Source organism: Camelus ferus, chromosome 4 (genome assembly GCF_009834535.1).
Source record: "Camelus ferus isolate YT-003-E chromosome 4, BCGSAC_Cfer_1.0, whole genome shotgun sequence".
Classification (NCBI taxonomy): Eukaryota; Metazoa; Chordata; class Mammalia; order Artiodactyla; family Camelidae; genus Camelus; species Camelus ferus.
The window spans coordinates 31,630,706-31,656,280 of NC_045699.1; the positions used below are offsets into that span (position 1 = coordinate 31,630,706).

Genomic DNA, 25,575 nt, shown 5'->3' on the forward strand with positions numbered 1-25,575 from the left:
CCCGCTTGCATTTCATCTTCCTTAATCACTGTGTTCATCACATCACTCCCATGCTCAGAAACCCTCCAGGGATCTTTATTTCCCACCACATCAAATCTAGACGCGGCTGCCCGTTTTCAAGGCTCCTCCCTAATCTGTTCTTTCCTTGTGTCCCCAGCTTTATTTCCTTTGCCAGATGTGGTTCTGGTTCCTGGGGTTTAGAGATAATGGAATTTTTGTACACACTCATACACAAAAATTGAAATCTGCATCATTTTTCTTAAGCACAGTTCAGCCTAGTTCCCTTAAACAAAGCGCACATCAGTGATGATTACTTACCGCCCCCTCATCCCCCAGGCCATGTGAGCGAGACTGAGGCGTCCTCTGGGGGCAGCGTGGGGAAGGAAAACCATTTACGCCCACCCTCAATCCATATCCCGGGAGAAGATTAGGCACTGAGAAAGATGACTGTTCGCTGGAGTGGTTTGTGAAAAGCACTGCCATTTGGACAAGACAGGCAGAATGCAAGCAACTTAGAAAGTATGAAAGGTTAGATTTCAAGCCAGGAAGGGCTGTTTCAAAAACTTGGAAAGAGGTACACCCTGTATAAGCCAAAACTCAGGAGATCACGAAGCCCCAGCAGAGATGCTGATGAGGTTGGTAAAGGAGATTCAGGAGAAGGTTTACCTCTTGGAGTAGGCTCATACATCTGTGAATATAGTTTTTTTTCAACTTTTTATTTATTATTTATATATTATGTGTTTAATTGTCATTTAGTTTGTTTTTCTGTAACTATTTCAATTAAGTCCTCATTCTTCTACTTAGTAGCCGTAAGATCTGAGGCAAGTTTCTTTTTTTTTTTTTTTTTTAATTTTATTTTTTGTTGAAGTGTAGTTGATTCACAATGTTAGTTTCAGGTGTACAGCAAAGCAATTCAGCTATCCATATACATACATATATTTTTTTTCTTTTTGGGTTCTTTTCCAATATATGTTATTACAAGAAATTGAATATAGTTCCCTGTGCTATACAGTAGGTCCTTGTTGTTTATCTATTATATATAGTATTGCATATCTGGTAATCCCAAACTCCCAATTTATCCCTGCCTCTGCCCTTTCCCTTTTGGTAACCATAGTTTGTTTTCCATGTCAGTGAGTCTGGTTTTGGTTTTAAAATAGAATTTGTGTCATTTTTTTTAGATTCCATATAAAAGTGATATATAATATTTGTCTTTCTCTATCTAACTTACTTCACTTAAGATGATAATCTCCAGGTCCATCCATGTTGCTGCAAATGGCATTATTTCATTCTTTTTATGGCTGAGTAATATTCCATCGTGCATATACACCACATCTTCTGTATCTATTCATCTGCTGACCGGCATTTAGGCTGTTTCCATGTCTTGGCTATTGTATATGGTGCTGCTGTGAACACTGGGGTGCACGTGTCTCTTCAAATTCGAGTTTTCTCTAGATATAGGCCCAGGAATGGGATTGCTAGGTCATATGGTAAGTCTATTTTTAGTTTTTTAAGGAATTCCCTTACTGTCCTCCATAGTAGTTGCACCAATTTGTGTTCCCACCAGCAGTGTAGGAGGGTTCCTTCTTCTCCACACCCTCTCCAGCATTTATTATTTATAGACTTTTTGGTGCGGCCATTCTGACTGGTGTGAGGTGATACCGCATTGTAGTTTTGATCTGCATTTCTCTAATAATTAGCGATATTGAGCATCTTTTCATGAGCCTGTTGGCCATCTGGATATCTTCTTTGAAGAAATGTCTATTTGGGTTTCTGCCCATTTTTTCATTGGGTTGTTTGTGGGGCAAGTTTCTTTCTCCATAAAGCGGAGGTAATAATGCTCCATAGTATATGGGGTTGTTACGAGGACTCAATCACACATCAGAGGGCATAGGAAAAAGTTCAGGACAAAAATGTGAGGTGTTATTCCTGTCATCTTCATTATTATAAGTACACATAAGCTGTTCTTCATTTGAGCAGCTGCTAAAATTCCACCTTCTCTCGAAATACCTTCAGGTCAGTTTAGTTCAGCAAACATTGGCTGAGTGCTCAGTGTATCCCAGGCACTGATGCAACACTGATGAAACTACAAGTAAGACATTGACCTTGCCCTTGAGAAGCTTGCCTTCCAATCGGGAAAGCAAACCCGTAAGTAGATTATTTCAGTTTCAGGCTTCGCTGTCCAACACAGCCACCACTAGCCACGAGTGGCTATTGAGCTCTTAAAATGTGGCTGGTCTGAATCGAGATGTGCTCTACATGTAGAATACACATTTGATTTTGAAGACTTGGAATGGCAAAAGAATGTAAAATATCTAATTCATAATTTTTAGTATAATATTGATTACCTATTGAAATGATAACATTCTTACTGCTCAGCCACAAGAAGAATGACATTTTGCTGTTTGCAGCAACGTGGATGGGCTTGGAGGGTATTAGGCTAAGTGAAATAAGTCAGACATAGAAAGACAAATACTGTATGATATCACTTCTATGCAGAATCTAAAAAATAAAACAAACTAGTGAATATAAACAAAAAGAAACAAACTCACAGATACAGAGAACAAACCAAGTGGTTACCAGTGGGGAGGGAAAAGGGGAAAGGCAAGTTAGGAGTAGGGGATTAAGAGGTATAAACTACTATGTATAAAATAAATAAGCTACAAGAATATACTGTACAACACAGAGAATATAGCAAATATTTTAAAATAACTCTAAGTGGAATATAACCTTTAAAAAATTGTAAATCACTATGTTGCACACCTGAAACTTGTATAATATTGTGTATCAAATATACCTCAATAAAAAAATAGGCTGTTACTCTGCATTTAAGGGAACAACAAATAAAAAGGCATTATTTGATCTAAAAAAAAGAAATGATAACATTCTTGAATGTGCCTGGTTAAATGAAATACATAACTAAACTTAATTTCACCTGTTTAATTTAAATGAATGTGGCTCCCGTTAGATTTCTATTGGACAGCACTGGCCTAAGAGGATAAAATGGAGGTTAAAACGGGTGCAGAGGGGAGGCCTCTCATGCAGCCTGGGGTTGAAGGAAGGCTGCCTGGAGGAGCATATGCTTCCCAAGCTGAATCTTTAAAGGATGTGTAGAGGTTATCCAAGCAGTGATGCATGTAAAGGGCATTCCAGGTTGAGGTAACAGGAAAGGCATGGAAAGGATGGTGTCTGTGGAGCACTGGAAGCAGTTGGTTGTTCCCCAGAGTAAAGCATTGTGAGTTGGGGACTGGAAGAAGCTGCTACTGGAGGAGTGAGGCCTCGTGTTAACATCCAGTTGTCACTAAATGCCCTGGATCTTGTCTTATATGCAAGATCTGGTTATGTTACACCGTTTGATCGAAGGTTTGGACTATCAGCTGTTGAGAGATGGATGTTGATGTCTATACAAGAACAGGGCTGTCCTAGGGGACTAATGAACATGCACATGCTGCTTGGAAGGCAGAATGCCATTTTCTCCTCTGCAGATAGTCCTCAAGGTGGACAGGCAGCCTAAAATTGCTGCCTAGAGTGTAGGGCTAATGGATGAGAATCATACAGGAAGGTCGGAGCTTCTGATTTGTTCTGATTCATTGCGTTCAAGGACCGTATACTTGACTGCAGTTCACACTCATTTACCTGTCAATGGATTTCAGTAGGACTCCACCCCTGATAAATTCCTGCACTAAAAAGTAAAATCATTCATCAGATTATATTAATGTAGAAGCACATTATTCTGTCACAAATCACCCTCAGGTCTTCTGTCATTAATAACTAATTATTACATGGATATTTAGTAGGTTGTGGAAGAGTAGGTAGAAAAGGAGCAGCAAAAGGAGACTCTGAAAACCCTATGCTGATGGAGAAGCTGCAGCGCTGGAAAGCATCTTCCAGGTCTGCTTCTCACTCTTTAATGTGCATATGAATTACAGGGGATCTGCATTTTCATCAGGCTCCCAGGTGATGTCAATGTCACTGGTCCACAGATCTCACTTTGAGCTGCAGGGTCTTAGAGTCTGTTTAGCACAGTCCTTTACCCAGGGCTGGAATCTCCACTGCAACAGCCCTGGTGAGCCATCAGACACCTCTGCAGGAGGACCGCTGGTGTGCCTGACCTCCTGCTCCTTTGTGGAGTGAGTCTTACTTTTGGAACAGTTTTTCCTTGTCCCTAGATGCTATCTGGGGAATTTCTGTGCATTGGTCCTCGTCCAGTTTTTGGAACCACTATGATAATGAATCTCTCTTTCTCATGACAGCCATTTGGAAATTTGAAGAGCATTTTAATCTTCTCCTAACTCTTCTTTCCAAAGGATTAAATCTCTTTAGATGTTAATCATAGAAGCCTCTGGACTCTCCCAGGAAACAGTATTCTTTAAGTGTACCTCTCCTAACTGAACACAGTGTTCTAAGCTTTGCCCAAACATCAAAATGTTAAGTGGGCTTATTATCTACCTGGCTGTGGACTCTCTGCTTCTGCCAGCGAGTCCTCAATCTTGGTTGTTTGGCAGCCACAGGAGACTTTAGGTTCAGAATAAACTTGATTGATAAGAAAAAGCCCTGTTTTTCCTCACTGGTTGCTGTTGCCTCATCTAGCAATTTCAGAGTTTATTTTTTTTTTTTAAAGAAGCTGTGATGCCTTGTTTTCTGGTCATGAAATAAATATTTGGAAATTTAGAAAATGTGAACCAGCAAAATGACCATTAACATGTTGAGATATATAAACCGATTATTTTTATGCACAGGGATACATATGTATTATCAATGGGCATTTTGCAATGGCACTGAACCATCCTCTGTAAACATGCTTCCTACAACATTTTTATTACCTACATATTTGATCATAGCAACATTTTGTCCAGTCCCCTGCTGTTGGACATTTAGGTTGTGATTTTTTTGTGTCATTATAATCAGTGCTTTAATAAACCTCTATGAACCTAAATTTTATATTCATTTTTGATTAAGGTAAATTCCTAGAAGTAAAATTACTGAGCTAAAAGATACAGTATTTAAATTTCTTTGACTTTGTATGTATATGTAATATCATCCTCTAGAAATGTTGTATTAATCTGATATATATTACCACCGACAGTAAGAGTATCAGTTTCTCTACACACCTGCACCCATAATCATAAAAAAAATCCCACAGTTTGAAGAACAAAAGCAAGTGGTATTCCATTGTTTTATTTTGCATTTTATTGACTAGTGAAAGTGAACATTCTTTCATTTGTCTGTTGCCATTGTAACTTCTCCTTTTGGGGAATTAACTTTTCACATCTATTACTCATTTTTCTATTAGCATATTTAAATTTTTCTTAATGGTTTGATGGCTTAGAATAGTTATTTTAATGCAAAGAATATTTATCCCAATTTCCCCAGTTTGTTATGTGTCTTTTCGTTTTGTATTTCATTATACTTGGAATGTGTTCTGGATTATATCATCTGTTGGCTTTTTCTTGATTTATAGGCAAGTTATATGTTTCCGTGTGTGTGTGTGTGTGTGTGTGTGTGTGTGTGTGTGTATGATTTAACTGGTAAGCTTGTTAAACATTCATATTCATTTGCATTGATTTTTAAGTTAATTTTGAATTTCATCTCTCTTTTTTGTCTTGTTGGATAAGCTATAAATTCAAGAACAATTCTAAATAACAGTGGTGGCAATGGGCATCCTGTTTTGTTCCTGTCTTGAAAAGAAATACCTTAATGTTTCATTGTTAAGCACTGATACTGGCTTTTGGTTTGAGATATGTATCAAAGCAAATATATATTTGCTAAGTAAGTATCCACTTATTCAGATTTTTTTACAATTTTAAAAAGTTAGCAGTAATTGCTGGATTTTATTAAATATTTTTTAGCATCTGTTTATATGAATGGGGTCTCTCTGGCACGAGCTCTCTGTCACTCCTGAAACAATTGTAAATCTAGAGAAAAGTTGTGAGTACAGTACAAATAACTTTTCTCCAGAACCATTTGAGAGTTTGTTGCTGACATCATGCCTGTCAACTCTGAGTACTTTTCTGTATATTTTCTACAAACAAGAAAAATTCTCTTACATCACCACAGTACAACTACCAAAACCAGGAACAGAGCACTGAATCATGACTAACATCTAATCTATAGATCCCATTCAAGTTCTGCCAAATGTTCCAGCCATGTGCCAATAATATCCAGTTCAGAATTACGTGGCGTCCGTACAAAAAATTACACACAATGTTTATAGCAGCATGATTCATAATAGTCCAAAAATGGAAACAACTGAAATGTCTATCAACTGATGAAAAGGTGAATGAAATGTGATATCTCTATGCAGTGGACTGTTACTCAGCCAGAAAAAAGGAATTAAGTATTGATATGTGTTAAAACCTGGGTGAACCTTAAAAACATTATGCTAAGTGAAAGAAACCAGTCACAAAAGATGACATATTATATGATTGCGTTTATGTGAAAGGCCCAGAACAGGCAAATCCATACAGTGAAAGTAGATAGTGTCACCTAGGGACTGGGAGGTCCTGGGAGAGGGAGCAGGGAGTGATTGTACTGCGCGCAGGTTTCTTTTGGGGGGGGGGTGAAAAATGTTTTTAAATGGTGGTAATGATTGCACATCTCTGTGAATATAGTAAAAACATTGAAATGTATACTTTGAAAGGGTGAAATGTATGCGATGTGAATTATATCTCCATAAAGCTGTTAATAAAGAAAAGACTTGATGCTGCATTTACCCATCATGTCCCTCTTGTCTCCTTCAATATGGGACAGTTGCTCAGTCTTTTCTGGGCTTTCTCGACCTTGACCTCTTTTGAAAATTATGGGACAGTTCTTCCGTAGATTGTTCCTCAATTTTAGTTTACCCGATATTTCCTCATGGTTACGTTCAAGTTATGCATCTTGGCTGGAAATACCACAGAAGGGCTACTGTGTTCTGTGCATTGTATCTTACCAAGTAGTACAGGATTTTTATTTGTCACAGGACTGATGATGTTCAATTTGACCAAGTTGAATAAGGTGTTATCTGTCAGGTTTCTCTCCTGTCAAGTTATTCCTTTCCCTTTTAAATAATTTTGTGGGAAGTTACTTTGAAAGGGTATAAAAATTCCATTTTTTTAATATGTATTTTTTAATTGAAGTACAGTCAGTCTACAATGTTGTGTGTCAGTTTCTGGTGTACAGCAGAATGCTTCAGTCATACATGAACATACATATATTCATCTTCATATTCTTTTAATTCTATTCTTTATCAAAGGTGTATTCATTTATGATATCCGTGTGAACCCAGGTTTTCATACTAAATTTGCCATGTTATGATCCCTCAGTAAATATATCTTTTTGATGTCAAATTATCTCAGATTTTACCAGAGGGAGCCCCTCAAAATGGCGTCTGTGCTTTTTTAGTGCATCCCCCTCATTCTGTAAGTATTCTCTGCTCTCTGGTACAGGGAGATGCTCCGGTTCATGCCTTCCTCAGCCCTTGAATCAGCCACTTCCCCAAGAAGTCCTGGTTCCTCTTAGGAGAAAGTTTTACTTAGAAACCAAGAGTTGATCTCTAAGGTATGCTTGCCACTTTGGGGGTTTTATTGCTCCAAACCCTTTTCAGTGGACTGAGCTACAGAATATATGTCAGTTTATGTCTATATGACTTTTCTGTGTCCATCCATCCATATGTTGAAAACCATGACTTTATAGTGATACTGTTACTTCAGTTCAACTCCATAAGTTTATTCTAGTTTTCTGCCTTTCCACATTTGTAGCACCCTCCTCTGAGAGTAAGAAGTCTGACTTCTGTTATCCTTGAAAGAGTTAGCTATGTGATGACACCCTTGTAAAACCAGTCTTCCATTTACCACCACTGCTCTCTCCCCTGTGTACGCCTTCTCACAGCAGTCAAGTTCTAACACACAGCCTCTTCTTTTTGGACTGAACTACTGGCTTTTGGACTGAATTGGTCAGGAAGGGGAAGGGGGCAGGGTAAGGAGGAGGAAAAAGCTGTTTTTCTCTTTGACTTTTAATTTGGTGAATTATACTAATAGGTTTTCCTAATATTGGCTCATCCTTGGACTTCTGCAATGTGCCCTGCTTTGATTTTTCTCCTCTTTCATTTAAGATTTCCTGATAAGTTAATTTATTTTGCTGACCTGAAAAATCCTTGGCATGTGAGAAATTTTCTTAGACGTTCCCTTAATTTCATTCTCTTTGATTTTTACAGGGGGAATACATGGCTTTCTCCTTGCTTCTTTGCATTTTCCCAGTGCCTTTGATCTTGGAAATGTTACCAGAATGATGGCTGCATTTTCAGTGGTGGAAATGATTGATACATCTCAGAAGCAAAGACTCATAGGACATCCACTTCCCAGGGGTGATGTATGACTCTCACAAAAGCCACACCATTATTTATAATACCCTAATGAGGTGGTTTTTTTTTTCCCCATAGAAACAGAACAGGGATTCCTAACGTTTCCTAGAATTTTTCTCCCCAAAAAAGAAAGAAAAAAAGAACTCAACTAAATGTCCATTTGTTAGCCTCGCATTGGAAGGGACGAGCCTTAGAGAATAACTTATGAGTAAACCAAAACCATCCTTCATCTCCTTCACATCAGCCTGACCCCGAAGAGTTTCCTGGAGCTCACAGGAAGGTTTATTGAAAAGATAAATCTGCTTTGGAGGGCATTTATATTTCAAGGAGAGATGGAATTTGGGGAAGTGCCACATAGATATCTGTCATTCTACAAATCATATTTATTGTCAGTGACCTGAAGTCTGGAGCATGTTGTGATGGTTAAATAATGTCCATAGTTTTGCTCTCCAGGAATGCTTTTGTCCCCCACCTTATCATTACTACTCTGTGCTGGGTCTTTCAGGCCTCCAGCGGATAAGCTGCTTATATTTATCTGAGTAGTTGGTTAATTTTGGAGGCAATCGCCTTGCAGGTATAATTTTCTTCCTTTGACAGAGAACAAAGCCTGGATTCCTATCCTTTTTGTTTCCTTATTCACACTTTGTTTCCCACCAGGCTCTTACCAGTTCTGTTTAATTAAAGAAAATATGATTGATTACGTATGTAGATTCCTCCAAAAAGATCTCCATATGCCCGTGTGTGCTCATGTACATACACATATCCCCACAGTACATGTATACTTCTGTATATGTTTTTTTTTTTTTTTGACTAGGTCTTTCCTGAAAAAACATTTGAGTATGATAAAAGCTGCCCAAGAAGAGGAAGGAAGAAGGGGTGGTACTTCTGGGTTATGAGGTTTGAATTTATTTTTCCATGAACAGTAGACCACTGGGGAACTGTGCCTTCCTGTGAGTTGCATGCTTCGCCTGTGCCATTGGCTCTGGTGACCCACAGGGAGGGTAATCTAATGATCCAGGAAAGGAAATCTCAGAAAACAAAGACTAAATTGAAGTCGCATTTTGGAAGCATGCTCATTCATAAAACTGGGAGGCCACATTCACGTCAGAAGTCCATCAACCAGAATATTGTCTGAGCCTGTGATTAAAACATTCGTTCATTTAACAAATATTCATTGAGACTCTTCCATGTGCTAGACCCCATCCCAGGTGCTGGAGGTGTGTTAATAAGCAAAGACAAACATGGTCCTTACTGGGAAATTTAGCAACTGGTTTTCTAGAAACCAAACCCTGATTTTTTTGTATGTGCCAATTTCAAGCTATCCATGTTCTGCATCATCTGGCACAGGGTAAGAACTCAAAAAACGGCAAGCATCATCATCATCTTCATATCTTGATCATAATTGTCGTCAATAGGCTTGCTTTAACAACATACTGAAGAGAAACTCCTGATCTTTGCGCAGGGTGGAGGACATCTAACATACGTGCTGAGGAGTGTATGTGTTTAAAGGTACAGAGAAGGAGAGACAGGTCTGAAATGATACACACTGGATTTGGTATGATTACCTCAGAAAGATGTGAGATTCAGGGGAAGATAGCTAACAAAGTGGGACTTTCTTTTATCTTTCTAAACTAAAAATTTTATAATTTTTAAAGAAAGGATTCACGTTGTCCAGGGAGCACGCGCAGAGCTCTGACACGATGCCAGTCCAACAGCGACCAAACGCGCAGTGGATGAAAGATGGTATTATTACGGGAGCGTCAGATAGCACAATATATGAATCACTGTGGTTGGAATCGTTAAATGATTGCTAAATTATTTTCCTGGTGGAAGCAACTTAAACTGTTGAAAGAAGATGAAGTAGAATCAAGACACTTGGTAAGTAGTCCAGTTGCAGCAGAACAAACCACCCCTAAACCGCAACTTAAAACAACGACAGTGTTTATTTTGCTCACAGGTTTGCAGTTTGGGTGTGGTGGGGACATTCTGTCTCTTCTCTACTTGGCATAAGGTGTGGTGGCTGGAAGGCTGAAGAGTGGAGTCATCTGAAGGGCCCTCATTCATGTGCCTGGCGGTGGATGTTGACTGTTGGCTGGCACCAGCATGGGGCTGGGGCTGGAACACCCACGTGTGGCCCCTCCACGTAGCTGCTTATCTTCCTCACAATATGGCAGCTGGGTTCCAGAAGTGAGTGTCCCAGGGGAGAGCCAGGTGGGAGCTCTTTATCAACTTTTACGACCTAACCTTGAAAGTCATACGGCATCACTTTCTCCACAGTCTGAGTCAAGACAGTTCGCAAAGCATTGCCCTGGTGCAAGGAGAGAGAAAGTAGACTCCATCTCTTGACGGTCAAGTAGCAAGTTTTGCAAGAACAGATGAGACTGGAAATACTAATGTGGCCATTTCAGGGAGATACAGCCTGCCCCAGTAAGTCCTCTCCTTTCTGCCATTGTACCACATATGAGCAGAGCAAATGTGGACAATTACCCAGATCCTCTTGGCTTCCCATATGAATGTGAGTATTGCAACTTCACCTTTACTCCAAAAACTATATTCATGCGTTGTGAAAGCTGTAAGTTCTTATGTGGGGAAACCAACAGAATTTCAGTGCTATAGTCTTACATTTCCCATGCTTAGCACAGTCATGGTTTTTGAATCAGTTTCCCTGTGTACTGTCAAATTTATCTTAACTTAAAAGGCAGATGGACACGTTACAGGGATGGTGGAAGTCTACCTTTATTGGTTTGACTCAGGAAGCTGGGGGGTTTTGTATTATGTTTGTCTCTAAGCTTGCTTCTCAAATATAACAAAAGACAGAGCCCAGAAAGGAGATGCATGAAAAGGAATGGTTTGCAATGGAATTTCCAATATTCTTCTTAAATGCACACTGGTGTCCTTATTACCTGCCAGCTACACTTTATACGAGGCTATGTTAAGTTTAATGTGTTGTTTGAGAGTCAGATGCATTTCTCATTTTTTTAATTAAGGTTTGAGTCAACTCATTCATTTGTATCCCCGAAGTACTTGGTTCCCACTGGGGCTGACATGCATAGAGCATATTAACAGTAGACTGATCACCAGGTATATATGAATTACCCATAGGGTAGCACTTAGAGAATTGTCAGAAAATAGCCAATTAATGGAATCCACTAGATTCAAATCTCCTTTTATTTTATGGTATGAAATATTAGATCCAAATCAGCTATAAATTAGATCTGCAGGGATTCTAATTTTTGAAAACAGTATTAGTGTTAATTTTTGTTTCTTTGAACATAACCAGCTTCTTTCCTCATTTAATAAGATGTGATCCTCAGCATAACCAAAAAACTAAGCTCTTTTGGTGATTGACATGTGAAACAAGAGGTAAAGAAAAAAAACCCAGACATTCGCACTGCCTTTTAAAGTGTGAAAAACAGCTTTTACTCTCAGTTGGATAAATCAGTCAAATAGAATTTTAACAAAGTTTTGCCCCCAAATATTTTCTTCTTTAGACTGATGACAACCATGAGATATTTCTTTTAAGCTAAGTCAACATTTTGTTCTTCAGCAGTTTGTTAAAGACTTGAAACCTCTGCCAGTCCTTTTTCTCCCATCCCCACAATGCCAAATAGCACAAGGGGCAAACTCATTGCCTGTATCCTTCCCTGAAACTGACAACATAAATGGAATTCAAATATCGTGAGCCCAAATGTTGATGTTCATCGATGAACCCTTATAAAGAACATTTACTGATAAGCCCAGCTCAGACGGTTATTAAAACCATCAGTTAAGACAGTCAACCAGGTGGTTCTTCAGCTCACCGAGGGGAGCTTTTATAAAATACTCAGTCTTGGGTCCCACTCCTCAAAGATGCTGACTCCCACGCCAAGTATGAGGCCAAGGAATATACAGTCTTCAAAAGCTCCCTTTAGGATTCTGGGTGTCAGCCAGAGTGGGAATGACTGAACGAGAATATTTGCTCACTCTTAAAGTAATTTTTGTGAGGTAAGATGTTTTGCCTTGATAGAGTTTTTATAGCTCAGGACAAAGTAATGTTATGTTTGAATTTCTATCCTCATTATATTTGACAGTAAGAATCCCTGTTTACCCTAAACTTTTATGTACTGACTCACCGTGTCAATGCTTCTATGTATAGTAGAAGCTACAGCTTTATAAAAAAAAAAAATGGGGGAAGTAGTTCCAGTTAATAAATCTCATCATTATGTCCCTCTTTAGCTTTATATTTGGGCTGAAATATATTTTATATATGTTATAGTAATAATGATAATGATCATCATTATTTGGTAGAATTTTTTTTTAGATCCTTCAGGCACCTCTGGCTGGAACTCATGAACTAAATGAACTACAATTAATTATGGTTACACGAAATGAATGTGCCATCCCTCACATAAGTGGAAATATTTGTATGGAGCTGCAAAGGATGTGTAAGATTTCTACAGGCAGAGGAAACAGAACAAACAAAGGCCCAGATGCTTGAAGTTGCCTGGCACATTCAAGGATAGGTGAGTAGCTCTGTGTAGCCAGGGTTCAAAATGTATGGGAGATATCCATGGCTTAAAATCTTCAGTCTTCAGGGATGAGGGCAAAGAATTCTATCTGGTTTCTATTCCCAATTGTCTGGAGAGGCCTTTTGAAGAAATGTGTTAAAATGGATTCTGAAGGTGCATCTGGCTCTGAGCTTGATTGGGGGCAGCCATGGGCAGAAAAGGGGGCAAGAGAGTACAGGTGTGTTCTGTCCCCAGTGCACATGATGTAAGTTTTGTGCAAGTATTCTTGATTTTAGCGTTTTCTTTTATACCGTCTCTTAATTTGGTATATACATTCAATGTCTTTGTCCTGCTTTTGATTCTCATTGTGGTATCTTACATTATACATTGAGATCTTTGACGTATTCATGAAATGCGGATCCTTTGTTTTGTTTTGGCTGCCATTCTAACCCTATGGATGGGCACTGTGGCTGGACTTTGCTGGAACCTTTTGATGTGGTAAGAACCCGATGCGTAGAACCCAGTGTTCACTTCTGAGTTTCTAAATCAACGATCAAGTCAAAGCAATGACTGATTAACTGTTAATCTGATTTGCTGCATTTATGGATTTCCATTTAAAAGCTGATGAGGCACAGACATATTTTACTCCAGAAGAAAAAGAGCTAATACAGAAATTAGATCCTATTTCAGTTTTTACTAAGAAAGTTCACACTGAGTGTCAAAGCACCAGTATTATTATACATATAAATATTGATTGGTCTAATAATTTTTCTTTTTTTAATTGAAGTATAGTGGATGTACAATGTGTTAATTTCAGGTGTACAGCAAAGTGATTCAGTTATACATGCACATATGTATATTCTTCTTCAGATACTTTTCCATTATAGGTTATTACAAGACATTGAATATAGTTCCCTGTACCATACAGTACATCCTTGTTTATCTATTTAAGTGTGTGTATGTTCATTTCAAACTCCTACTTTATCCCTCCCCATCTTTCCCCTTTGGTAACCATAAGTTTGTTTTCTATATCTATAAGTCTATTTCTGTTTTGTAAATAAGTTCATTTGTATCATTTTTTAGATTCCACATAAAAGTGATTCATGCTATTTGTCTTTCTCTGTCTCACTTCACTTAATGTGATGATCTCCAGGTCATCCACGTTGCTGCAAGTGGCCCTATTTCATTCTTTTTTATGACTGAGTAGTACTCCATTATATATACAAACATATATATATAAACTTTTTCTTTAATCTATTTTTTATATATAGTGGCTAACATTTGTAAATCTCAAACTCCCAAATTTATCCCTTCCCACCCTCTTTCCCCAGTAACCAGAAGATTGCTTACTATGTCTGTGAGTCTGTTTCTATTCTGTAGTTGAGTTCACAGGGTCCTTTTTTCTTTTCTTTTTTTTTTTTTTCAAATTCCATGTATGAGTGATACCATATGGTATTTTTCTTTCTCTTTCTGGCTTACTTCACTTAGAATGACATTCTCCAGGTCCATCCATGTTGCTGCAAATTGCATTTTATTCTTTTGCATGGCTGAGTAGTATTCCATTGTATAAATATACCACAGCTTCTTTATCCAGTCAACTGTCGATGGACATTTTGGTTGTTTCCATGTCTTAGCTATTGTAAATAGCGCTGCTATGAACCTTGGGGTTCAGGCGTCTTTTTGAATTAGGGTTCCTTCTGGATATAGGCCCAGAAGTGGGATTGCTGGATCATATAGTAAGACTATTTTTACTTTTTTGAGGACTCTCCATACTGTTTTCCATAACAGCTGCACCAAACTACATTCCCATCAGCAGTGTAGGAGGGTTCCCTTTTCTCCACACTCTCCAGCATTTATCGTTTGTGGACTTTTGAATGATGGGCATTCTGACTGGTGTGAGGTGATACTCATTGTAGTTTTGATTTCCATTTCTCTGATAATTAACGATCCTGAGCATTTTTTCTTGTGCCTATTGGCCATTTGTATGTCTTCATTGGAAAATTGCTTGTTTAGGTCCTCTGCCCATTTTTAGATTGGGTTGTTTGTTTTTTTGTTCTTAAGTTGTATGAGCTGTTTATATATTCTGGAAATTAAGCCTTTGTCACCTGCATCATTTGCAGATATTTTCTCCCATTCTGTAAGTTGTCCTTTTGTTTTACTTATGGTTTCCTTTGCTGTGCAAAAGCTTTTGAATTTAATTAGGTCCCATTTGTTTATTTTTGCTCTTATTTTCATTGCCTGGGTAGACTGCCCTCTATTTTTATTTTTTTAAGGAATCTCCATACTGTCCTCCATAGTGACTGCACCAATTTACGTTCCCACCAACAGTGTAGGAGGGTTCCTTTTTCTCCACATCCTCTGCAGCATTTGTTTGTAGACTTTTTGATGACCAGTGTAAGGTGCTACCTCTTTGCAGTTTTGATTTGCATTTGTCTAATAATTGGCGATATTGAGCATCTTCTCATGTCCCTCTTGGCTATCTGTATGTCCTTGGAGAAGTATGTATTTAGGTCTTCTGTTCATTTTTTGAATGGGTTTTTTGTTTTTTTGATACTGAACTGTATGAGCTGTTTGTGTATTTTGGGAATTAATCCTTTGTTGGCCTCATCGTTTGCAAATATTTTCTCCCACTCAGCAGGTTGTCTTTTCGTGTTATTTGTGGTTTCCTTTGCTATGCAAAAGCGTATAAGTTTAATTAGGTCCCATTTATTTATTTATTGTTTTTATTTCCATTACTCTAGGTGATGGATCCAAAAAATAGTGCTGTGATTTATGTCAAATAGTGTTCTGTCTATGTTTTCCTAAGAGTTTTATAGTATATGGTCTTAAATTTAGGTCTTTAATCCATTTTGAGTTTATTTGTATATGGTGTTAGAGAATGTTCTAATTTCATTCTTTTATATGTAGCCGTCCAGTTTCCCCAGCACCACTTACTGAAGAGACTATCTTTTTTCCATTGTATATTCTTGCCTCCTTTGTCATAGATTAATTGACCATAAGTATGTGAGTTTATTTCTGGGCTTTCTGTCCTGTTCCATTGATCTAAGTGTCTGTTTTTGTGCCAGTACCATACTGTTCTGATTATTGTAGCTTTGCAGTCTGCAGTCAGGGAGCTTGATTCCTCCAGCTCCATTCTTCTTTCTCAAAATTGTTTTGGTTCTTCAGGATTGTTTTTCCATATAAATTAAAAAATTTTTTGTCCTAGTGCTGTGAAACATGCCATTGGTAATTTTATAGGGATCACATTGAATCTGTAGCTTGCCTTGGGTAGTCATTTTAACAATATTGATTCTTCCAATACAAGAATACGGTGTATCTTTCCATCTGTTTATGTCATCGTCAGTTTCTTTGATCGGTGTCTTGTAGTTTTCAGAGTACAGGTCTTTTGTCTCCTTAGCTAGGTTTATTCCTAGGTATTTTATTCTTTTTGATGTGATGGTAAGTGGGGTTGTTCTCTTAATTTCTCTTTCTGATATTTCATTGTCAGTGTATAGAAATGCAACTGACTTCTGTATGTGAATTTTGTTATCCTGCAACTTTACCAGATTCAGTGCTGAGCTCTAGTAGTTTTCTGGTAGCATCTTTAGGATATTCTATGCATAGTGTTGTGCCACCTGGAAACAGTGACAGTTTTATTTCATTTTTTATAATTTGGATTCCTTTTATTGATTTTCCTTCTCTTACTGCTGTCTCTAGGGCTTCCAAAACTATGTTGAATAGAAGTGGCGAGAGTGGCCATCCTTGTCTTCTTGTTCCTGATCTCAGAGGAAAGGCTTTCAGCTTTTCAACACTGAGTATGATGTTAGCTGTGGGTTTGTCATATACGGCCTTCATTATGTTTAGGTATGCTCCCTCTATGCCCACTTCCTGGAAAGTTTTTATTATAAATAGATGTTGAATTTTATCAAAAGTTTTTTCTGCATCTCTTGATATGATCGTGTGGTTTTTAGTCTTTGATTTTTTAATGTGGTGTATTACACTGATTGATTTGCAGATACTGAAAAATCATTGCATCCCTGGGATAAATCCCAGTTGATCATGGTGTATGATCCTTTTTTATGTATCATTGGAGTCAGTTTGCTAGTATTTTGTTGACGATTTTTGGACCTATGTTCAACAGTGATATTGGCCTGAAATTTTCCTTGTGATATTTGTCACAAATCAGGTATCACAAAAAAAAAAAGATACATGATTTGTCTGGTTTTGGTATGAGGGTGATGATGGCCTAATAAAATGAGTTCAGAAATGTTCTTCCTCTGCAATTTTTTAGAATAGTTTCAAGAGGATAGATGTTAACTCTTCCCTAAATGTTTGGTAGAATTTCACCTGTGAAGCCATCTGGTCCTGGACTTTTGTTTTGGGGGAGTTTTAAAATAGCTGATTGAATTTCAGTACTGGTAATTGGTCTGTTCATATTTTCTATTTCTTTCTGGTTCAGTCTTGGGAGATCTTACCTTTCTAAGAGTTTGTCTATTTCTTCTAGGTTCTCCATTTTATTGGCGTGTAGTTGCTCATAGTAGCCTCTTATGTTCCCTTGTATTTCTGTGATGTAAGTTGTAACTTCTCCTTTTTCATTTCTGCTTTTATTGATTTGGGCCCTCTTCCTTTTTTTCTTGATGAGTCTGACTAAAGGCTTATCAAATTTTGTTTATCTTTTCAAAGAACCAGCTTTTAGTTTCATTGATCTTTTCTTTGTCTTTTTTTTTGTCTCTATTTCTGTTCTGGTCTTTATGATTTCTTCCCTTCTACTAACTTTGGGTCTTGTTTGTTCTTTTTCTAGTTGCTTTAGGTGTAAGGTTAGGTTGTTTATTTGAGATTTTTTTTCTTGTCCCTGAGGTAAGCTTGTATTGCTATAAACTTCCCTCTTAGAACTGCTTTTGCTGTGTCCCATAGGTTTTGTATTACCATGTTTTTGTTTTCATTTGTCTCTAGGTATTTTTTGTCTTTGATTTCTTCAGTGATTCATTAGTTGTTTAGTAGCATATTGTTTAGCTTCCACATGTTCGTGGGTTTTGTAGTTTTTTTTCTTGTAGTTGATTTCTAATTTCATAATGGTTGGAAAATGTGCTTGATAGTAAAGTTACTTTCACAGGCTTGCTTTCTGGCCCAGTATGTGATCTATCCTGGAGAATGTTCTGTGCATCTGCTGCTCTTGGATGGAATGCTCTATAAATATCAAGTCCATCTAGTCTAATGTGTCATTTAAGGTCTGTGTTTCCTTATTCATTTTCTGTCTGGATGATCTGTCCATTGATGTAAGTGGGGTGTTAAAGTTCCTTTTACTAAATATTTGCCTTATGTATTGAGGTGCTCCTGTGTTGGGTATATATATATTTATAATTGTTGTATCTTCTTCTTGAATTGATTTCTTGATTCTGTAGTGTCCTTTGTTTATTGTCTATTTTTTGTCTGATATAAGTACTCCAACCCCACCTTTCTTTTGATTTCCAGTTGTCTGGAATACCTTTTCCATCCCCTCACTTTGTCTGTATGTGTCTCTAGGTCTGAAGTGGGTCTCTTGTAGGCAGCATATATATGGGTCTTGTCTTTGTATACACTCAGCTAGTCTATGTCTTCGGGTTGGAGCATTTAGTCCATTTACATTTAAGGTAATTGACATATATGTTTTTATTGCTATTTTGTTAATTGTTTTGGATTTGTTTCTACAGGTCTTCATCTTCCCTTCTTTTATTCTCTTCTCTTGTGATTTGTTGACTATTTTTAGTGGTATATTTGGATTCCTTTTTCTTTTTTGTATGTATATCTATTATAGATTTTTCGTTTGCAGTTACCATGAAGTTTTGGTATAGCAGCCTATATACATGATGGTTTAAGATGCTTATCTCTTAATTTCAAATGCATTGTAAATATCTTGCATTTATACTCTCCTCTCCTCATGATTAGTGATTTTGATATCATATTTAACATCTAGTTGTTCTGTGTATCCCTTACCTGTTCATTGTGAATACAGAGAATTGTTTTGTCTTTTAACCTCCCTACTAGTTTGTGTGTGGATGATTTCCTACCTTTACTGTATGTTTGCATTTAATGGTGAGCTTTTCCATTTCATAATTTTCTTGTTTCTAGTTGCTGGCTTTTTCTTTCTCCCTAGAGAAGTTCCTTTAGCATTTGTTGTAAAGCTGGTTTGGTGCTGCTGAATTCTTCTAGCTTTTGCTTGTCTGTAAAGCTTTTGATTTCTCCATCAAACCTGAATGAGAGCCTTGCTGGTTAGAGTATTCTTGGTTGCAGGCTTTTTCCTTTCATCACTTTAGATATCTCTTGCCACTCCCTTCTGGTCTGTATAGTTTCTACTGAAAAATCAGCTGATAGCCGTATGGAAATGCCCTGTATGTTTCCCTTACTGCTTTAGTATTTTCTCTTTAATTTTTGTCATTTTGGTTACAGTATGCTTGATGTGTTCCTCTTTGGGTTAATCCTGTGTAGTACTCTCTGTGCTTCCTGGACTTGGGTGACTGTTTCCTTTCCCAGGTTGGGGAATTTTTCAGCTATTATCTCTTCAAATATTTGCTCAGGCCCTTTCTCTCTCTTCGCCTTTTGGGACCCGTATAATGAGAACATGAGTGTGCCTGATACTGTCTGAGCTCTCTTAAACTGTTCTCATTTCTTCTCATTTTTCCTCCTGTTCTGCAGCAGCGATATCCAGTACTCTGTCTCCTAGCCCACTGATCCATTCTTCTGCATTATTTATTCGACTACTGATTCCTTCTAGTGTATCTTTCATTTCAGTTAATGTATTTTTCAACTGTTTGATTGTTTTTTATATTTTCTCTTTATTAAAAGCTTCTTCCTCTGTACATTCATTCTTCTCCCAAGTTCTTTGATCACTTCACGATTATCACTCTGAACTCTTTCTCAGATAGACTGCCTATCTCCACATCGCTTAGTTCTTCTTCTGAGGTTTTTATCTTGTTCCTTCATCTGGGAGATATTCCTCTGCCACCTTATTGTGTCGAAATTTCTATTTGTATTTTTGTGTGGGTTAGTTTACATTTCTTGACCTTGGAGAAGTGGCCTGTAGGAGACATCCTGTGTGTCCCAGCAGTGCACTCCCCTCTCCTCACCCAAGGCCAGGCCCAGCTGGTGCCGGGGTGGGGTCTGCCCTGCCTCTGCAGGCTCAGTTCCACAGGTTGCAGGAATCTCAGTTTTTTTTTCTTCCAGTGTCTGCCCTCTAGTGGGTGAGGCTGGTCTAGAGGCTCAGGCGGGATTCCTGGAGGGAGGGGCTGGTGCCTGCCCATTGGTGAGTGGAGCTGGATCCGGGCCCTCTGGTGGGCAGGGGCAGGTCTAGAGGCAGCTCAGGAAGGCTTGGGCAGCTTGTCTGCTGATGGCTGGGGTTGTGTCCTCGCCCAGTTGGTTGATTGACCTGAGGCTCCCCAGCACTGGGACCTGTAGGCTATTGGGTGCGGCCGGGTCTTGGGGCTAATGAGCCAAGATATTTGCCACCAGAGAGATCACGCAAAGGGATATGTCTAACCCAGGGTGAGCCACGGTCACCCCATACCTCCTCAGGAGACCCTCCAGGACCAGAGGGTAGAGGAGCCTATGAAGTTACTGCTTTTGCCCTTGGTCCCAATGATGAGATTTTGTGTGCGCCCTTTAAAGTCTCTGTTTGCCTCAGTCTCGTGGGACTCCTGCAATTAAGTCCCACTGGCCTTCAAAGCCAAATGCTCTTGGGGCTCCCCTTTCTGGTGCTGGACCCCCAGCTGGGGAGCCTGACCTGGGGCTCAGAACGCTCCCTGCTGTGGGAGAGCCTCTGCAGTATAATTACTGTGCAGTCTTCCAGGGTGCTGGGGTGTATGGAGGGTGAATAAATCCCGAGTGTGCCGCTCCTACCATCTCATTGTGGTTCCTTCTTTATGTCTTTTATTGTGGAAGATCTTTTCTGGTAAGTTCCAGTCTTCTTCATCAACAGTTGCTCTTCAGTTAGTTGATGTGCTTACGAGAGGAGGTGAGCTCAAGGTCCTTCCACTCTGCCATCTTGGCACGTCTTCCTAATAATTTTTCAATTTACTAGTTTTCAGAAAGAAATCCAAACACTTTACATGCTTCAAGGAAATTTTGAAATGCATATTTACCTCTTCAAAATTGTAATTTATGTGAAAACTCTTTTTGTTGTTCCCACTATGTTTTAGTTATGTCTAGCAACCTCATTTGGACAAAATATATAGATTCTTCATTAATACTAGATTTTACATTTAATTAGCATGTGTTTTCAATTCTAAGACTATCTTGGGGGCCACATTTTAGCCACTCTAAAGTCGGGCTGTGTACATTGTAGTATCTGTGAACATTTCATGTAGTATTTTCCTGTCTTTTTCATCTTCTACCTCCCCCTACCAAAAAGCTATTATTAAATCTATGCTGCTTCTTGGCATTTTAGAATTGAGGAAATGTGGAAAGTGCATGCATGGAGGATGGATGACTGCCTTTGATTTTGCCAAAAGGAAAGAAAGAGAAATGATAAATAAGGCAGAAGAGGAATTGCTTCGACTAAAGATTTGCAAACCTTCTCTCCCTCTTCCCTTACATTTTGAGTGTGGCTTCATGTATGTCTGACAGCTGGGAGTTTGGAATGACTTTTTCTGCAGTGTCTAAAGGAGAATAATAAAAAAAAAGATTTAATTTCACTTTAATTCCAATATTTTTAAATTGCTTTGGTTTAGTAAGTTAATGAGGTCAGTTAGTTGCTGGAGCCAGAGAGAACACTTTTACCTAGAGATTAAGTTAAAAACCTTAGAAAGTTAAATCTAGGGGGCAATTTTAAAGGTTGTCCAGTCCAGCCAAAGCTTTGGCTATGGGACCTTGTCCTCTAAGAACCTTCTTTCAGCTTTAGTTCTAGAGTTCTCCTTGATTCTCTCTTAGCCTGATGATTATGGGATGTTCTTAGATATTTCCTGCCCTATTACTTTTGATCTTAAAATAGCAACCTCTAAGGCAAGTTAAATTTTCTGGTTGCTGTAGACATATAAGTTGCTTAATGCTCAGCAAAGTGTAGGAAAGATTTAGGGGTCAAACAGACTGTAGTTCAAGCCTCAGTTCTGCCATGTCTTGGATGTGTGACTAGTCAAGTTACTCAGCATCTCTAAACCTTATTTATTCAAGTCATTCAAAACATCATCAGTGTCAGTGAGGCTTGCATAACTAGAATGTGCCAGCTCTAGCCTAACAAAACAGACATAGCTTAGCTCATGAGGATACATGGGAATGAGTTGCCAGTGACAATCTGGAGGACAAGTTCTCTGATACGGATAGCCCTGGCTTGGAAATGGGGCACACTGCAGCAAACCTTTTGGAGAAATTGCATCAATCTGAGATGTGAAGAATGACTAGGGATAGTCAGATGGTTAGGAAAAATCACAAGTGCCTTGCCTGTAAAATGAGGACACACCTATGTTGTTGGGTTATAGTGAGAAACAGACAGTGAGTATAATACACCAGGACTGTGCCTGACAGGTCAGTATTGGGCCAGGAAACAGGGTCTGAATGGGTACCATTCTAGGCAATGGGGATGCAAAAATGAGTAGGATGCTGTCTGTGTCCTACCAGGTCTTAGAAGCTCGAGGTCTGCTTCGAGCTTCCTAGGCTGCCTCTGCTACTGCTCTTGTTTCATTGCGCTGTGCTTCCCTGTTCAGGCGTCTGAATCCTGAGACCACCAGCTTAGCGAGGCCAGGAAGGCTTCTCTCTTATCCACGGCTGTATCTTCAATGCTTAGTAGTCCTAGTGGACCTTTGCTATTCATCTTAGCCCCGGTTGCAGACGCGGTCACTTCCCTGACAAATCATCTGTCCCTTACCTTTTCAGCTTACACCTGCCCAACTTTCAGCTACTTCCCTGCTGAATTTGCTTGCCTGAAGGTTTCCTCTGTCTGGTGCTCACTCTGCTCACACATCAGGGAGGAAAGCTGGGAGTGCAGGCGAATTAAGGGGCATTAAGCCACACTCACGCTGCTCTCAGTTAGTGGATAAATACCTCAGCTCCTGGGCGCAGGGATGAGTCTGAGGCATGTCTTGTACACTGGCTCCAATTTCCCCCTAGAGGATTTAGTTCTCCTCACCTCACAGGGATAACTCGATGCCCAGAATTAATTCTGTGGACAGATGGTAGCAGAGACAACAATTTGAATGGTAGCATCCAGGACCCAGTGCTGGTGGCCCATATGATAAAACCCAGGGCACACAGCATGGCTTCACCCAAACAGTTCCACTTGGGGATTTTTGAGCACTGCTCCTCGTTAGCCTCCAAACCTGTTTCATAGGTCCTCTCACAGATTCTTTGATCTCTACAGTATCTTTTGTGATAAATACCTTTCCTGCCACTGTGTCAAGGTTGATTTTTGTAGCTTACAACTAAGAATGTGGTCTGTGTCAGTCAGGATAGAGCCAGGAAAACAGTCCTCTGAGTCTTTCAAGTAGATGGGATTTTAATACAGATGTCGTTTAAAGGGGTGATGGAAAAGCTGGAAAGCCAGACAGGGAGAAATGAGGCAACTCACAGGTCAGTAATAGCTGGAAGCTGCCATCACCCTAGGGCTGGAGGAAGAGAGTCGGTCATGTGACAGGAGCTAGAATCATCTGGGGGCTTCCTGGAGGGGTGGCCAGTGGGATCCAGGACCTGAAGCTCACAGGAAGGAGGGGAGGTTTTTAATCCCGCACCTCCTGTTAGTTCTAAGTAACCAGAAGCTAGAGGGCACGGGAGCCCATAATACAGAGCAGAAGAGGGAAGAGCCAGAAAATAGACGTGCAAGTCAACAGGCAGTTGACATGCACGCGTAGTAGGAGCTCAGATACTTTATGGCTGAATGAGTGAAGAGAAAAACCAGGGAGAGAGAGGGGACCAGAATCCTGTGTTTATGTCAACTCTGAAAAGAAGAGGGAGATAAGAGGACCCCCCTAAGAAGCACAGCAGTCGGAGAGATGGGAGGGAAACGAGGCAAGAGAAGTGTCTCGGGTGTCCCGGCCCTGGGGCAGTCATGTCTGCCAGCCTCGAAACCAGACTTGCACCAGACGGACCTCTGAATTATTCATCGGGTCTAGACAGGAGGCTCGGAGCGCTTATCCATGAGCTTTGGGTATCATAGCTTCTAATCCAGGCTATTCCCTGGGTAACTTGGGTTATTAAGTGAGGATAACAGTACATGCCAACTTTCACTGGGCAAGGTGAGGAGCAGCAAAGAAAAGATTTTTAAATACTTGGCAAAACAGAGAAATGTGTCGCAGCAAGAATCTTAATTGATGACCTAGAGACATGTGCATTCATTCTCACGGTCTGAATTTATGGGACTGTCCTCTATGACTTCCACGAATAAATGGAATGTAATCTGTTTGTTGGAGGCAGTGCCTCAGAGAAAACAAAAGTGTGTGTTTGGATTTGTGAGAAGGGACATGGTGTAATAGAAGAGCATAAATTTAAGATTCGGGGAACCTCGTTTTAATCTGAGCTCTGCTGCTCATGAGCCTTGTGATTTTAGACATATTTTAAACTGAGCTTCAGTTTCTTCATGTTTAAAATTGGCATCATCATCATAATTCCTGGCTTCGAATTAAGATAATGTTTTTATGATTGTGTGGGCAAGCCCCATGCCAGCACGGATGGGCACTTTGTAAGTATTTGTTCTCTTCCTTGGTCTCCCTTCTTTTATCATTGCTCCAACCCAGAGGGAAATAGGTGAGAAAGTAAAATGTTTTCTAGAAAAAAAAAAAATGGCTACTGTGAATTGTTTTCATAGGAAAATGCTTAAAGGAATTCAAACCCCAAACTCAGTGTTCCTGCTCATTCTTGAAAGCACCGAAGTCCACAAGCACTGTAAAGCCAGGGCCGTTTACTCAGGATTTCAGATGTTCCATTAAAAAATTCACCTGCACTTATTTTATGTCTTCAAAAATCCTCACTTCCCATGGCTGAGTAAAACGATTTCTTCCTCGGGCGGTGTCTTGCTGTTTCTGGGACCCAGGCAAGGAGTCCCTGTGCCTTTAAGCACGCTGTTTCTTCTGGACGCAGCTGGAATGTGATCGCTTCAAGGCTCACTGCAAAGGCGCTGGGCCTGGGCCTGGGCCAGCCCCCGAGAAGGGTTGCCAAGATACGACACCAGACACAAGACCCCTCCGTCTCCCTCTGGGTTTCTGGAGCAGCTGTCTCTAGCTCTGCTGTTGAAATCACAGTTCCTTCATTACAATCCAAACACATCTGTCCCCCAGACAAGAAAATGCTTAATAAAGGGACTTCCTCCACGCTGGCTAGTCTTGTGGTCTTATCCAGCCCTTAAAGACAATGCCCGGGCTGAGTACCACAAGGGAGCCTGTCCAGGGATGGAGGCCACCCCCGGGATGTGTCCCCAGGGAGGCAGAGTGCCAGCCAGCATTGATACCTGGGGCTGCTGTCAGGGTACTCACCACTTGGCTTGGCTTTGAAACATCATTGGGAGCTCAGACAAGATCAGTTCTCACTGAAGCTTCATTTGTGCATCGACAGGTACCTGTAAATATAAATTTTGTCATGACTTTCTGTGTCAGAAAATACAATTTCAAAGCAAAATGTATTCTTTATTCAAAGAAGTGGTGGTAGTGTCAACCCAAACTTAAGCCGTGTCCTAGGTAGTGGAGGTCAAAAAGGAAAGTTCTCCGCCACGGATTTTTAGGATTTGCTTGCCCCTGCAGGGCCCTTTTCCAGGCGGGAAAAGAAGCTTCCCAGGAGAGGGGAGACCCATGTTCTGGGTCTGCGGGATGGAATGCTCAA

General features: G+C 39.7%; 1 long non-coding RNA gene across 41 annotated transcripts in view; it reads left to right on the forward strand.

Moving 5' to 3' along the window:
• LOC106729529 overlaps positions 1-25,575 on the forward strand; it is a 197,448-nt gene that overhangs the window by 161,321 nt on the left and 10,552 nt on the right. For 30 of the 41 annotated variants that reach the window (XR_004319189.1, XR_004319193.1, XR_004319192.1 and 27 more), the window contains 4 exons: positions 8,192-10,216; positions 10,350-10,525; positions 10,616-10,853; positions 12,639-12,840. This is a non-coding gene — a long non-coding RNA (uncharacterized LOC106729529). Of the gene's footprint in view, positions 1-8,191; positions 10,217-10,349; positions 10,526-10,615; positions 10,854-12,625; positions 12,841-13,328; positions 13,652-25,575 lie in introns of those variants that run through there. The other 11 variants (XR_004319224.1, XR_004319223.1, XR_001365939.2 and 8 more) reach the window with 11 other exon arrangements.